Here is a 14,667-nt window from a genome sequence, read left to right on the forward strand (position 1 = left end):
ATACATGTTTAACTATTTAGAAAGCTGCCCAACTGTTTTCCAAACTGGTTGGCCATTTTACATGTTAAGCAGAATGCTGGTATTAGTTATTAATCCCAGTGGAGGACTCTAAAAACATCTACTCATTGTATCTTGGTATCAGAGTTGGCAAGGAAAACAGAACACAGTCAAGCACTGAATAGAACAACACTTGACTTACATTGAGAAGAAACAGAGCAAGATCAGCTTTAATAGTATGTGTTAATTTCCCATGGCCAGTGGGTATCTCCCAGCAGCAGATGCAGGGCAATTTTCTCATATGCACCCCTCTTGTGCCACAGTAGAAGGACCCTGTCTCCTCCCACAAGGAAGACAGATATAGCAATGGGATTGGCCAGATGCCATGTGACACACATGCTTAAGCATAACAAAGGATCACACACTGAGCTTGCAAAAGCGAAAGGCATTCCTACAGAAGGGAATAAGAGTAGCACAGGCCTTGTGAGCTCTTTACGTCTTGATATCTTGTGTGGCCAAGTGGGAGTCAAAAGGCTATGTGCATGAGACTACCATTCCCAACATTACATCTTACCAATGGTGTATGAGAATTCCAACGGCTCAGCATTTTCAACTGGGACATGGTATGGTCAGTATTTTTAATTTTAGACATTCTAATAGATGTGAAGTGATTTTAATTTGTATTTTCCTAGTGACTAATGATGTTAAGCATCTTTTCATGTGCTTACCTGCCATCTGTATATATTTTTGGGTAAAGTGTTTATCCAGTGTTTTTTCCAGAGTTTACTGGGTTGTTAATTTTCTTATTGTTGAGTTTCAAGAGTTCATTATATATTGTGGATACAAGCATGTATTATCAGATACATGCTTTGCAATTATTTCCTCCCTGTTTGTGACTTTGTTTTCTTAAGAAAATCTTTGTTTGTTTGTTTGAGAAAGTGATTTACTCTGTCACTCAGGCTGGAATGCAATGGCAGGATCACAGCTCACTGCAGCCTCAACCTCCTGGGCTCAAGTGTTCCTCCAACCTCAGCTTCCCTAGTAGCTGGGATAAGAATGCCTTTTGGAGGACACAAGTTTTTAATTTTGGTGGAATCCAATTTATCATTTTTTTCTATTATCGATTATGCTTTTGGTTTTGTATCTAAAAAAAATTTGCCCAATCCAAAGTCACTAAGTTTTTTTCTACATTTTCTTCTAGAAGTTTTATAGTTTTCAGTTTTACATTTAGGCCTATGATCGATTTGAAATAATATTTGTAAATAACGTGAGGTATGGAACAAGTTAACTTTTTTCTACAGATGGTTATCCAACTTGTCTATCTTGACACCAGTGCGAGACTCTTTTAATTACTGTAGCTTTTAAGTAAGTTCTGAGATCATGTAATGTTAGTCCTCAACTTTGTTCTCTTATTTTCAATGTCATTTTGGCCATTTTAAGCCATTTCCATTCTTGTATTGATTTTAGAGTAAGCTTATTAATTTCTAGCACAAAAGCATGCTGGAATTTTGACTGTGATTACGTTGATTTTATAGATCAATGTAGGGAGAATTGACATTTGAACAAAATTGAATCTTCTGATCCATAAACATGGTATATCTCTCCATTTATTTATGTATCCTCCAAAGTATTTCAGCAGTATTTCATAATTTTTATTATGCAAGTCTTACACACTTTTGACAGATTTATCCCTAAATATTTTATATATTTGATGTTATTATAAATGGTATTGTTTTATTTATAATTTCAATGTGCTTATTGCTACTATATGAAAAGATTATTGATTTTTATATTGATCTTTTATCCTGCAACATTATTTAAGTACTTATTTTTTGTAATAGGTTTTCTGAGGATGCCCTGGGATTTTCTGCATAGATAATCATATTGTCCATGAATATAAAGAGTTTTACTTCTTCCTTTACAATCTAGATGTCTTATATTTTTTTTTCTTGCCTTATTGCACTGCCTAGATTCTCTAGTGCAGTTTTGAATAGAAGTGATGAAAATGTGCATTGTTTCTTTGTTCACGGTGTTAGGAGGAAAGCATTAACTTTTCACTATTAACTGTAATGTTACCTGTAAGTATTTTGTAGATGCCCTGAAAGCCTAGAGAAGAGTCTCTCCTATTCCTAATTTTCTGAGGGTTTTTGTAAAAATCAGCAATAGATACTGGGTTTTGTTAAATTCTTTTGCTCTATCTATCAAGATAATCATGTAGTTTTTTGTTTTCAGTTTGTTAATATGGTAAATTACATTGGTTTTCATTTGCTGGAATTTTGATCAGGATCTTATTAAATCTTTTAAAAAATAAAGATTAATATCTTTACAGAAATAAGTTCTTCAACCCATGAATCTTGATAATGTTTTATATTTTCTGTATAGCAGTCTTGCACATCTTTCTTTTCCTTATTTGTTGATTTAGAACCCTTTAAGGGTAGTTTGCCTACATACATGTTTGAAAACATGTATACATATTTTTGACACTCCTTCCACTAAGTGGTAGTGTTTATGTCTCCTTCCTTTGAATCTGGATTGACCTTAGTAACTTGGTTTTAACCAATAGAATGCAGCAGAAGTGATGCTGTGTGATTTTGCAGGCTAGGTCAGAAAAGGTCAGATCTCATCATGAGCATTTTCTTTTAAAATTTTGACATGAAATTATATTTTATTAACTCAGCCTCTACCATGGTGCCTAGCACTAGACTCTATAAATACTTTTAAACAGTAGCTTTTTTTTTTTTTTTTTTGAGACGGAGTTTGGCTCTTTCACCCAGGCTGGAGTGAAGTGGCACGATCTTGGCCCACTGCAACGTCTGCCCACCAGATTCAAGCAATTCTCCTGCCTCAGCCTCCCGAGTAGCTGGGATTACAGGCACTGGCCATCACGCCTGGCTAATTTTTGTGTTTTTAGTAGAGACTGAGTTTTACCATGTTGGCCAGGCTGGTCTCGAGCTCCTGACCTCAGGTGATCCACCCACCTCAGCCTCTCAAAGTACTGGGATTACAGGTGTGAGCCACCGTGCCTGGCCAACAGTATCTTATTACACCTTTAGGGATGTGATAAGGCTGAAAGTAGTAGAATGGGGTGGGGGTGGGGAGGGTGGGAGAGGGAAGTGGAAGCAAACCCTGTGAGAGATATATTTCCCTTCCACCTCTACGTATGGGAAAACTAAGGCCTAGAGAGGTAAGTTACTTACCCATGTAAGAGGCAGAACCAAACCTCAAGCCTCCAAGCCATAACATGTTCTTCCTTCTTCACTATGCTTCTTAGAAGCAGGCACAGCATGTCACCAAGAAGTATAGGAATTACTATATTATATATTTCTGGAGGACAGGGAGTTAATTTAAATCTCAAAATATGCATGATACATTGTGGAATATGACAATCTGTCATTTTTTAAAAAGATAAAACAATTCAGAGAAATATCATTCTTACAGCTACATGTTTTAGACTATACCTCTTAAATTATCAAATTACATCCTCTGCTTTGGTAGGAATTTTCAAGATTCATTATGTTGTGCCTTATTACTTCTGATCCAGGGAAACAATGAAGTCTTTTCGTGCCATAATTTGCAGGCCATTGATGTATGCAATTCTAAAAATTACTAATTCTCCTTTGGTAGTTGGTATATGCCAAACACTTTGCTTAGCACTTTGCCTCATATATACTTACAGCATTCCAACAAAGTAGGCAATATTACATCCTATTCTAGGTCAGGCACCTGAGCCTTAGAGAGGATAAACAATTTGCCTACATTTTCACAGGTAGAGCAGAGATTCAACAAAGGTCTGTTTACCTCCAAGGACTGTGCTCTTAACTCCTTTGTTTAAGCAAAGAATTTTTTGAAGTTGCCTGTATAATTCATGGTGGGAATATTAGTTGTGGATATGGATAATACATGATCAGGCTTAAAACTCGTTTAATTCTGAATTCCAAAGTAGCTGAAAATGGGACCATTCCATACCAGTTGGATCTCTGATTTCCCTGGATAGAATTCATAATTGCTTCAGATTGCAATTCTCAGCTCTTCTCTGATTGGCTGGGTTGTCTGCAGTGAGGTACCATACCTATGTGTACATCTGCTCAGCCATCTGTAGTGTAAAATGTTGTCAATCATTGTTACCTCAGGGAAACCATGAGATTTTAGTTTTGGAAAATTACTGTCCTATAGAAGGATGAAACAGGATGCCAGTGGTAAAGATGTTTGAACATCATCTCTTACTTTAGATGAATTCCTAGATATATGGATTGTAGACTTATAATTTTAAAGCATGTAAATAATCTCCAAGCCTATAGAAGTAGTTCATTTTATGTCTACTGGATTACTAGGTAATAAGTTTTTCTCCTTGGTGTAAACTATATTATCAAGTCTAAGAGTCATGGTGTCTCAGACCAAATGAAACTGAAGAGATATAATAAATCATTCAAGAAAACAAAATACCACATATTCTCACTTATGTGTGGGAGCTAAACTTTGGGTACATGTGGACATAAAGATGGGAACAATAGAAACTGGGGACTACTAAAGGAAGGAAGGAGAAGAGTGGGCAAGGGCTGAAAAACTTGCCCTTGCTGAGTACCTGAGTGATAGGATCATTTATACCCCAAACCTCAGCATCATGCAATATACCCAGGTAAAAGACCCAGCACATATGCTCCCTAAATCTGAATTAAAAGTTAAAAAAAAAACAAGGGCAAAGAAAAATGATCTGTTCCCTAGAGATGAATATAATGTACTATGGAAGTTACACAAGTAAGCCAATGTTGAAAAATGAAAGGTAAGGACTATACTGATACCCATTTCCTGGTTTTAATGGTGTTCTACAGTAATGAAAATTGATGTGTTTGGGGGAAACTGAATAAAAGGTACACAGGATCTCCTTGTACACTTTTTTTTTTGAAATTTCCTGTGAATCTACATTAGTTCAAAATAAAATTTGAACTTTAAAAAATTTGTCTTTAAAAAATACAAAATAAATAAATTGTTCAACGCCATTGTTTGGGCACTCTGTCAGTTCTCTGATTTTGGTAGTTGTTGTGGGAGGAATGAGGGGTGGTGGAAAGGGCTATAATGAACCATAACCCTGCTGGTAATTCAGCAGTTTCTCAAAAAGGCCACCAGCTCACTCAGGTGATAAGTCTACTAGTTGGTGATTTATTTTTTTAAAAAGCCTGAGACTCATATACCTTCAGCCCTCATCACCTCTACTGTTACCAAGCCAAATTACTTTGAATAACTTTACTTCCCATATATATCCAATCAACACAGACTGACTTTTCAGATTTATTTGAGCCCTGTATCACTTTGCACAAATGCTGAGAATAAGTGTCCACAGGGAGATTTTATTTTAACTTCTAGTCATGACTCTCAAAACCGAAGGAACTGAACAGGGTTGTCAGGAGACCTATGGCTACTTCTCATTCCAGATTTACATTTTGGGCTTGTTTGGATGTATTTTCATTATTTCCTACTACCTTTTGGACAGAATTCACAGATTGTGGTTATACAAGTGGAAACTACTTTTGGTGACATAATGTGACCTTCCTTCTTACACTTGGCTCTTTTCCCATTCTCAATGAATGGGGCTGTCATCTGCCCAGTGGCTTATGCCAGAAACCTAGGAGCTATCCAGATATCATCTGCTCTCCCTGGCTATATTTAATCCATCACCAAGTCCTTCTAATTAGTTCTCTTAAATGGCCTCCCTTGTACCCCCTTGCTCTCCTCTCTTATCAGTATTCTCCACACTATAGCCAAAATAATACTCATAAAGTTATCTGTTCATGTATTAATTAATCTCACAAATATGTTTAGTGCCTGTTATGAGCAAGGGATACAGTGGGGAATGAGACAAACTTCTTCCCTCATGAAAATGTAAAACAAATGGTGTTGGGCTCCTCCCCTGCCCACCTTCCCGCCATTTTATGTTAAAACCGTTTGATAGATTTCTAGCTGTTCTTAGGTTAACATCTTTCCAATGTCCTTCATAATCAGGTCTCTCTCTATCCCTACAGCCTCGCCTTTTGTTAGCATTCATGTCACTTTAACCACCCTGACCTTGTTTCTGTTCTTTAATTATGCCACTTGCTCTGCCACCTCAGGGCCTTTGCATGTGCTGTACATTTGGACTAGAATGCTTTTAGCCTTTGACACTTCTCATCAACTCTCAGATATCAGTCAAATGTCTCTTCCTCAAGAAGCCATCCAGATTCAACAGACTGAGGTCACATTATTAAATTCTATGCATCCATGGTACAATAAAATTTTTTTGTGTGGTAGTCATCAGAATTATTATTGGAATTAGTTGATTAATGACTTAATGCTGATCAGTGCATTGTGCTCATGAGTCTCAGAGAAAAAAAACAAAACAGATGTCAGAATCATTACCTCCCAGGAATTGGGAGGAAGGCAAGGAGGCTCATGTTCCTTTCATGTCTTAGTAAAAATCTGTATTGGCTAAGATTAGTTTGGGCTGTGACTAAAACTTCTCATGACAGTGGCTTGAACGAGACAGAAGTTTGTTTCTCTCTGATGTCAAAATTGGGAGGGAAAGAGTCCAGAGTTGTGTCCTGACTCTGCCCCACAGAGCAGGTTTCTAACCTAAGAAGGCCTTGGGAATCCAGGCTCGACCTTGTAGCTCTGCCTTGCATAGCCTTCATTGTCATGGTCACTTCGTGGCCCAAAATGGCAGATTCAACAGACTGAGGTCACGTTATTAAATTCTGTGCATCCATGGTACAATAAAAATGTTTTTGTGGTAGTCATCAGAATTATTATTGGAATTAGTTGATTAATGACTTATGCTCCATGGGTTCCCCACCAGTCTTTAAGCTCTGTGGGTTTTTTTCTCACCATTTGTATCCCCAGAGGCCAGCAAACTTCATGGGATAAAAGTGCTTAAAATGATATTTTTAAAACAAATGATTGCTTGAACAAATGGACAGACTGAGTCTGAGTAGCTGCGATCATAGTGCTGCACCCATTTGTGTGAGCGTGGTAGTATGATGGAGGACCCTTGAGGATAGAGAGATGTAGTGGCTGCTGGTGCCCAGAGTAGGGCATAGTCTAGCAGTGGCTCTGCTTTCAAGATGGCACTGTGCTGTAGCAGCTTGAGTCACGGAGACAGAGGGTACACAACATGTGCTCTTGTTCTGCAGCAATGTAGCCATGTGAATTCCAGACATCTTCCCAAACTGGGCTCAGGGCCTGTAAGGACTAGTGGGATTCTCTTGCAGCAAGAACTGCAGGTGTCTTCCATGGAAATAGGGGCTGCTGGGGACCTCCTGCTTACCTTTTCTCTGCAGGGGAATGTCCTTCTTGGCTCTGAGCTGATCCCAGTGGAGGAGACAGGGTGGCAGAGGCAGGATGTTTTATTCTTTTCTCTGTGCTGCCATACTGGGTTTCTGTGCTCCGTGGGGATTTCTCCACAGCCTTGCTGAACTCTAGTGCTCTCCTTCAGAAACTCTATTTGAATTTTAGTTGCTTATTCATTGTTTCTTTATTTTTCTGTGTTGGCATGGGTACCAGGCACCTGTAGTCAATCATCTTGCTCTTGGATATATTCTTGTTTATAGATTTTTCAATAACTCTGAGAGATAAAATATTTTGGAAAAGAAATTTAAATCTATAGTGTTGGGAAAATACTATAGCTTTTGATCACTGAAAAGTCATTGTTACTTTCAGTAACAATCTTTGAAGTGATTTTTTTAAGAATTGGTATTGAGTTCACAGGAACTTGACATTTTCTCGAGAATATTTTATTTGCTACTGTAAGGTGTTCCTGTCGTAAATAATTTCATGTGTTGTAACATCTGCTTTAGTTTATGTCCAAACATTGAAAAAGCTAATTTCTTATCCTTTTGCAAACAAGTCAGGAAATACCCTCTCCATGACCTCATCTTCCATGGACACCCTTTTCTCTGGTCTTGGGGAGTGTTAGGCAGAATTTAATGCCTGTGCTTGAGTAGTATAGTATAAACAGCAGCAAATCCTTATGGATTGATTGATTATTCCTGAAACCTCTAATGTAGTCAGAACTGTTAAATTATGTTCTGCACTTTGGTTCAATGCTTAGTAAGTCTAGTTCATGGCTTTTAAACACTTGTTTCCTATTTAGATTCTTAGCCCAGTACATTAGAGCAGAGAATCTCGAACTTTAAAGTGCACATAAACTGCCTGGAGGTTTTATTAAAATTTAGTTTCTGATGTAGCAGCTCTGAGGTGGGGCTTGAGTGTCTTCATTTGTGGCAAGCTCCCAAGTCAAGGACTATACTTTGAGTAGCCAAGGCCCTAGATTCTGAGAGGAGAAATATACCAAAAGCTGTGTTGTAAGGAACTGGGACAGGTTATCAAGGGACTTGTTGATTCTTCTTCCTTGGAGAATTTATGCATTAGCTATATGACAGTCTGACAGAAATGCTTTAGGTGCACCTTTCTCTGGAGGTTGGGTTAACTAAATGACCTCTGACATTTTATCACTCTCCCTGCAGTTCTGTGATTAGGTTACAAACTACTGTGGGGAGTGTTCCATAAACATTTATGTGCCCACAGAGTACACAGCATTCTACCAGGTTGTTGACTAATTTCAAATCAATAGATTTCCAATATTGTAACATTTTTTGTTAAGAGTTCACTGTGATATTAACTGGCTGAGTGAAAGGTAAAACCTCTATGAAATTTTGTGATTTTATTTGACAGTAACATTTATTTTACATTAAAAATTGACTTTATAGTATTGAGTAAAATGTGTTTTTAGATGTATAATAAAGTATCTGTGACATGTAAAAATATTGATGCATATCTATATGTTAGCATTGTAATTAACACAGAGGCAAAATGTCCAAAGAGCCAACTCTTAAAAGTATCAAACAGTAAACAGCATAATATATGCAAGTATACCATAGAATTAATAACAAGGTGATATATAACTGATCACTCACTGTAAGTTACTTCTCTTACCCCTCCGCAATTTGTATCCTCCCTCAACCTAATTTATCCAGAATCAGGATATTGCAGAGAGCTGATACAAGAGAATTCCAGTTTTCATCACTGATGAATAATATTGATGACAGAAATGTATAGTGGCATAGGAAGAGAGATAACAAAGGATAAATCCTTTTCCTCCTTAAGAATTTCAAATAATGTTAGAGAAAATATGTGCTTATATGAAACCACTTGTGAACAATTTAAAATAATACAGTACAGTGATTCTCAAAATTTGGTCAGTATCAGAAACACCTGGAGAACTGGTAAAAATACAAAAATCCAGGACTTCCCCTACTTCAGTGAGCCTGTGCTCTTGATTATCTCTCAGGGAGGATTCTGATAAGACTGTGAACCACTAGTATAATAAATACTTGGTTGCTAATTTACAAGGCAATTGAGATTCGAGAGACAGATGGGTTAGGACAATGGGAGGAGGTTTCGTGGGGGAAGGCTTTTTTGAACAGTATGGGTAGACATGGAAGCAAGAAGAAGCTTAACTTGTTAGGAAAAGAAAGACCTACATGTCTGCAGTAAAGGGCACAGGTGAAAGTGGAAGAGATGAGGTGAGAGAGATGGGCCAGAGAGTGAAGGGCATGGTCTGACCTGCAGGTTAGAAAGATTGCTGTGCAATTTTGTGCCTAGAAATAGGGAGCCAGGTTAATATTTTGTGGATACTGGTTGGGCAAGAAAGAATAAAATCATGAACCAAGGCTGTGAGAAGGGAAAGGAAGAGAGTGGGAGATAAAAAGGAGTCAGTGCAATATGGAGGGAAATTGCCCAGGCTCCCAAGTGGAACAGACCTGAGTTCAAATTCTTTCTTTGTTAAAAATTAACTGTGTGGCCTTGAGTGAGTGACTGAACCCCTCCAAAGCTGTTTCCTCATATTTAAAATGGGCACAATAATCACTCCAACATTCCTAGAATGTAGAAATTTATGAGATACTGTATTTAAAAGACCCGACACGGTGCCCAACATGTAGGATTTATTCAATAAATGGTTTCTATTATTATTAGAGAAAATACAAATTGGGGCTCGTTGATGGCAATGGCGCATATACAAGGCAGAAGAAAAAAGGATGGTTTTAAGACAATGGTTCTTAGCTGATGGTGATTCCTATCCCACAACCTCAGTGGATATTTGGCAATGAATGAAGACATCTTGGTTGTCACAACTAGAGGATGGGGTAGTGTTACTGGCAGCTAGTGGGCAGGAGACAAGTTCAATCCCTACAGTAAAAATTATCCAGCCCAAACTGTCAGTGGTGCCAAGGTTGAGAAGCTCTTCATTAAGGTTTCTGCCATAGACTATGAAATTGATGATAGAACATAGCACTGATAGAAAAACCAGGAAGAGAAGCAAGTTAAGGGAGAAAATAATGACTTTGATTTTATACATATTGACTTTGTGGTACCTATGGGACAGTGTTGGCTATTTAGATCCTTGTTCCTCATCACTACCTCTGTTCTCTATCACTTTGTCTAGTGCCAGTTTATAGATGAAATGAAGTGGTTAAGGATCTGGAAGAGGTGAATACAGTTGAAGAATAGTTATCTTGGGATGGGAAGAAAGAGACACAGAGAGAGAGAAGAGAAGAGAGAAGGAGGGAGGGAGGGAGAGATTGAGAGCTAGTGTAAGCATGACGGAGTGCACAAGCTGAGAGCAAGGGCAGGAGGTTCACAGAGAAAATGATTGGTGTTAGGAATTTCAAAGGCGGAGTATTCCTGTTGATGACTTCTTAAACATGTGACACTGGCAAAAGGGTCACTGATATTGAAGTAAGTTAAGATGGTTGGAGTTGAAAATTGAGAAGGTTAAGTAGATGTGAGGCTATGGTTCTTCTTCTTGAACACTTAAATCATCCTAGATAATAGTTGGCTGACAGGACAAGTGTGAGACAGTAATCCTGATGTCGTCTGTCCTTTTCCCCACACCAGGCTTGCCTCTTTCCACAGTCAATTTTCCAACTATTCTATAGGAAGGAATAATTGCTAATTTAATTGACTAGATAATCAGTGTGCCATGTTTTAATTGAGGAGTCACAAACCTATGCAATCTCTACTTCCTGCTTCAACAGGCTAAATGGACCTAAGCCAGTCTCTGTTTTTTTTTTTTTTGTTTTTTTTGTTTTTTTTTTTTTTCAGTTTTATGTGGCTAGCTAGGAAAGTCAGATATCTTCTTGTATTTCAGCTCAAGATAATACATCTTCACTGTAATTGGTTCCTCCTCCTAATCTTTGTTCCAAATTTTCCCACCAAAATTTACGTGGTTCTTGGTATTCTTGGCTATCCCATTTGATTTTTAACATAGTTTCACCCATGAGTAGACGTTTGAGGACTTCAAATTTCTGCATCCATTCTGAGTGGCTTTTGGTATTTTCCAATTAAAACTCCATTGCCGACCCATCAGTCTCTCACCACATTGCATTTTAATTCCCAGAAATAAAATAAAAAAGTCTATCATTATCCCATCACATCCATTTTATTCAAGGGCATGAAAGGCAAGAATTATTTTTTTATATTCTTCTATTTTCTTCACTGGCTTGACTTCTTGCTTTTTTTCTTTGATACAGTTTAAACTTGATTACTTCCCAGCCCTCTGATGTTAATCTCTCTAGACTCTCTGTTGAGAATTTAGAAGATGTTCAAGTTTTTAAATTTAAGTCCCAAATTGACCTTTTTAGACCTGATCTCTGATTTGCACTCCATTAAGCTATTTATTGAGCACTTAACTATGTAACAAAGGTTGAATGTTTTACATGCAAGATTTATTTTAATCCTCATTATACATCGTGCCTCTCATTATTTGATTTCTTTCCTAAATTGTCTTATTTTTCTAGTTGTCTTGTTATGTGTGTCTGTCCACTGCCTCAACTTGTAGAGAATCTTTTATAGACCTAAGAAAATTTCCCTGCAGCCTAATTTCTTGGCCAAATGCTTGCTGATCTTCTTATAAATTAAGTCAATTCTAAATCAGAGGAAATAAAAGAGAGATAAAGGAATAGAGGTAGTAAGTATATTAAGTTCCTATGAGTGAACTTCAGGTAAATGCCTTATTTTAATTTGTTTAGAATATAGGTATTCAAGTAATTACAACTGCGTTTCTTTCCTTTCTCTCTCCCCTCCTAATTTCTCTTAATACCAAAAATGAAGGATATGCTTTCAGTATTTCATTCAAGGTTAAGCACATTTTTAAAATGTGTTCTTTGCTTTCTATTTACAGAAATCACAGCAGTGAACAGTTTTAGACAATGAAATGAAATGCAGGGATTTCAGTGGATTGCAAAACCAGAAAAAACAAATTCATTAACATCTCCTTTATCAGGTAAAGTTATGTTTGTATTAGCTGGGGAATTTAAGTAAAAGAAAAACATTTTGGAGAAAGTGTATTGATTTTTGCATAGTAATACAGAGCAATGAAGGTGGATTGCCAGGTGTAAGTTCCTCCAGCAATTATGAAGGGTACAAAGAAACCACACCTGCACAATGTTGGAACATATCCAGTAGCTATTATTGATTTAAAAATGTAAATCCAAATCAAAACTATTAGAAAATATAATTATTCTCTGACAATTCTTTTCCATACATATTATACAGACAGCATTTCACTTAGCTTAGAAAGCTTTATTTTTAAAGCAGCTTCTGGCCTTGCTATAATAATTCTTGCTTTTTACCCAATTTACCAGTTGGATAATTACTTTTAAAAATCTAAAAACTGAATTGTATAATTTGTGGATTAGTCAGGTTTAGGTAGTAAACAGGTATAACAGATTTTTAAGGCCATATTTTTATTCAGCAAAGGTCTAAGGGGCAAGTGCTGAAGGCTTTGTTTTTTTTTTGTTTGTTTTTATGAAATTGAATTTTTATGAAAGGTGTTGGTATTTGATGGGTTGTGCAAGCCCTTTGGAAGTTATGTAGTACAAAAAGAGAGATTTTAATATGGGACACTCATCCAAAAATGCACATCCTGAGCTGATTTAGAAAGCTAGTAGAGAACATAAGCAAACATACGTCATACTGTATCATACTATATCAGCCTGCTACAAAGAAAGGCAAATGTTTTGTTCACCTACAGTGCTGTCAATTTGTTCTATTCAGTGTTTAGTGTTTAAAAGAAAAAGGGAAAAGAAAACTTAAGCAATTCCACACAATAAGTTAATTCAAGCATTTGGCCAACTTGTAATTTTTTGATAAGTTGTTTAATTAAAATAATCAATTTGGTTATACTGGGTAGACAAAATTTAAATAAATGCTTTAAGTTGATGTAATAAGAAACCCAGTTCAATGTATCTGTTTTATTTCTTTTCTTTACTCACATATCCCCCATTGATAATATTAACTGCTAAGCTGATTTTCTGTTAAATATAGAAATATGATGAAATTTTAAATACACATTTGTTTCTCTTGAGTAGGTCACTTATGGCTGATCAGGTTCAGATCTATTATTCGGTATTTTCCTAATCCAAATCTGTTGTTAGGAGTTTGGACCCTTTATTGCCTCATTTGACAAATAGTAAATTTTCCTTTTTTTGTAGTTAGTAGTGATTCCTTAGTGCCAAACAGGTTAAATATTTAACTCAATGACTGTCACAATCTGAGAAAACTCTCAGTTTAGAAAGATTGGTTTCTAAGCTAAAACAGAATTAGCATCTAGGTGATGCTATATGAAGACAGCAGTGAGCACCTGGGTGCTATTTTTTTTTAACCTTTTATTTCCTGTTAAAAAGGAAGCAAAGATTATCTTTAACAGCAGCTGGTGAAAAGATTGGAGTTTAGGAGGATACTTGGAGTAGAAGCCTTGTATAGGAATACTTAGTGTGATTGTGAAGATATGACTCATCATGCTTTAATTTCCTAAATGGATTCAGTGCTTTATTTAAGAAAACAAAGCAACAATGTGTTTTGTGTAACAACAAAGTAACACATTTGGCTTTGTTGTTAAGAAGCGAATTTAAGATCTGGCTGCTCTTGTCATGTTCTCACATCAGTGAATGAAACACAGAAATCTGATACAAGAGGGGAAGATTGAGTGGTCAGGCAGAGAGAGGGTGCAGATTCCTGGGATCCAAAATAGGATTCAAATACACAAGCGTTAGTTTGACAGACAAGAGAATAAACTGTTTCCCTTTGAAATTTTGATAAAGCACTATATAATTGTCAGTGGAATAGCTACTGATGAGAAACACATTTTTTAAGCCAAAGATGATTCTAGCTACTACTCAAAATATTTAAATTATAAGATATTTCAAACATAATGGAGACCTATAGAAAGTTACATAGCAATCCATGTATTCATTATGAAGATTACACACTTTTTTTTTTGCCAAATTTGCTTAATATTTCTCTTTTTTTAGATAAAAAAATACATCATATGACTAAAGCCCAGCCATTCCATGCCTTCTTGACCTTGTCTTCTCAGGTTAGCCTCTCTCCTGAATTTGATGTATAGCATTCCTATGAATGTTATTTAGTATTTATTGTATATATTTACACATCTCAAAGCAATATTTGCTTTATTTTACAGGCTTAAAAAATTGGCATAAACAGTGTAGATCTTTTTTGCAGTTTTCTTTTATTCACTCTTAACATTATTTTTAAAGATTTATCCATGTAGATACTGCATTCATTTAAATTACTGCATAATATTCATTATATAGACATGCCAGTTTATTCAAATGTTTTTCT

At 36.4% G+C, this 14,667-nt stretch overlaps 1 long non-coding RNA gene across 2 annotated transcripts in view; it reads left to right on the forward strand.

Moving 5' to 3' along the window:
* The first annotated feature begins 474 nt into the window (after positions 1-474).
* Positions 475-14,667, forward strand: part of LOC129534382 (uncharacterized) — a 50,367-nt gene continuing 36,174 nt past the window's right edge. The window contains exons 1-2 of one of the 2 annotated variants that reach the window (XR_008680969.2): positions 475-625; positions 12,206-12,307. This is a non-coding gene — a long non-coding RNA (uncharacterized lncRNA). The remainder of the gene's footprint in view (positions 626-12,205; positions 12,308-14,667) is intronic. The other variant, XR_008680968.2, reaches the window with a different exon arrangement.

Source organism: Gorilla gorilla, chromosome 5 (assembly GCF_029281585.2).
Source record: "Gorilla gorilla gorilla isolate KB3781 chromosome 5, NHGRI_mGorGor1-v2.1_pri, whole genome shotgun sequence".
Lineage (NCBI taxonomy): Eukaryota > Metazoa > Chordata > Mammalia > Primates > Hominidae > Gorilla > Gorilla gorilla.